The sequence below is a fragment of the Drosophila teissieri genome, unplaced genomic scaffold, assembly GCF_016746235.2.
Source record: "Drosophila teissieri strain GT53w unplaced genomic scaffold, Prin_Dtei_1.1 Segkk5_quiver_pilon_scaf, whole genome shotgun sequence".
NCBI lineage: Eukaryota > Metazoa > Arthropoda > Insecta > Diptera > Drosophilidae > Drosophila > Drosophila teissieri.
In genome coordinates, this window is record NW_025225019.1 from 611,066 (window position 1) to 613,178 (window position 2,113).

A 2,113-nucleotide genomic window follows, 5' to 3' on the forward strand; every position below is an offset into this window, starting at 1 on the left:
GAGCATGAAGAAGTCAGAAGAAGGAGGAGGAAGAAGAAGGAAGAGGTGGAAGACGAAGGCGGAGGAGGAAGACGAAGAGGGATAAATTTAACCTCAAATGCACGATCCACATCATTTACACAGTTCAACTTACCACTTTATTGAATCTAAAATTTCAGTGATTTAAGCTGCAACTCCATTTCTGAAATATAGGATGTCATTGTTCTCTGATCAGTTTGTTCTAGAGTGCTATTCTCTTTCTTTCAATTTTGTGCTTTTGGAAATCAAATTGGATATTTTATTTGGAAAAACTGACATTGAACATAAACATGCGTGTTCAATTGCACAATGATCAATCTGCAGAACGGTTTTCGAAGCAATTATTAGAAATCGGAAGTGGCAAAGTTACAAATACAAATGGCTTGATCACTTTGCCAAATAATTTTTGTACAATTCAACAATCTAAAGGCGAATTAATAGAAAGCGTTTTTCCAAATATAATTCAAAATCACAGAAATCACAATTGGTTGACAGAACGAGCAATATTGTCATGTGAGGAGTATTAAAACTCCCCACAAATCCGGGTGTAGGAGATCGGCATAGCAACAGCGAAGACGGCTGGAATGCGAGAGGAGCCAAGGGCGGTCAGGTCGAACGGGAAATAATGGACCTTGGACCCCGGCAAAGCGGAGAGACCGTGAATTAACGGTACCGCGCTGGACCTTGGACTCGAACCCGCCAAGGGCGTAGAGGTCATACGGTAACGGTGCGGACTTTGGACAGGCACAAAGAGGACGCACCGTGAACTAACGGGACATGTTTGGACCTTGTACCCGAGCGAGCCGTGTGCAAAACGGGAAATAACGGGATTCCCGCAGCCGATATAAGGGACGGCGCCGGCGCAGCTCGGGACAGTCAAGAAGAAGTACGCGAGGGCATTGCAGCCATACGGAAAGCGAAGAAGTACGCGAAGAGTCGATACCGAGTGACAGTGAAACGACGGGAACACAAGTGCGTCAGGCGGGCATCCAGAGTGGATCGCCGCACGTGAAGATCAGCGAAGGACGAGCGAACACAAGGACCTAGCGTGGTCAGAAAGGGACAGTGGAGTCAGTGGTCGCAACGGTGGTTCGGAGGGAAGCGCTAGCTTAACTCGTGGACGATACACCCTGCCCCATAACATCCTAAGCCCCGGTCAAGCCCGCAGGCTATCCTTCGGCGAGGACCTAGCGTAGTCAGAAAGGGACGGTGGAGTCAGTGGTCGCAACGGTGGTTCGGAGGAGAGCGCGAGCTTAACTTGTGGACGATACACCCTGCCCCATAACATCCTAAGCCCCGATCGAGCCCGCAGGTTATCCTTCGGCGAGGGCAACGAGTGCCTGGCATACGCAGGAAGGGACGGTGGAGTCAGTGGTCGCACGGTGGTTCGGAGTGGAGCACTAGCTTAGCTCGTGGACGATACACCCTGCCCATAACATCCTAAGCCCCAGGCGAGCCGGTACGGATCCCCGTCGGCAGCGACGCAGGCGTACGACGGAAGGACGACGAGGGAGCAACGACGTGCATCCAGCGGCGAGGATCACCGAATCCTGGTCAACAAGTGACGATAAATAAAAGTGATTAAATTTGAGAATCTGTCTTCTTCTTGGTCGGGCAATCACACAATCATAAATTTGGTGGGACGAACAAACAAAATCTCTGAGCTAGCCGTTGCATTCCGTAGCGAGCCGAAACAAGAAAAACAGTTCGTTACATCTGGCGCCCAACGTGGGCGCACCCGGAGATGCCGCAGACACCGACGCCGCAGCCACAGCCGCCACCGCCGCCACCGGCGCAGTCACCGCCACCAACGCAGCAGCAGCAGGAGCAGCCGCAGCCGCCGACACCGGAGCCGCAGCACCCGGAGGTGCCGCAGCCACCGACGCCGCAGCCACAGCCGCAGCTACCGCCACCGGCGCAGTCACAGCCGCCGACGCAGCAGCAGCAGGAGCAGCCGCCGACACCGGAGCCGCAGCACCCGGGGATGCCGCAGCCACCGACGCCGCAACCGCAGCCGCCGTTGCCGCCGACGCCGCCACCGGCGCAGCCGCAGCCACCACCGCCACCACGCACGCCAACACGCCGCCAGCACCAC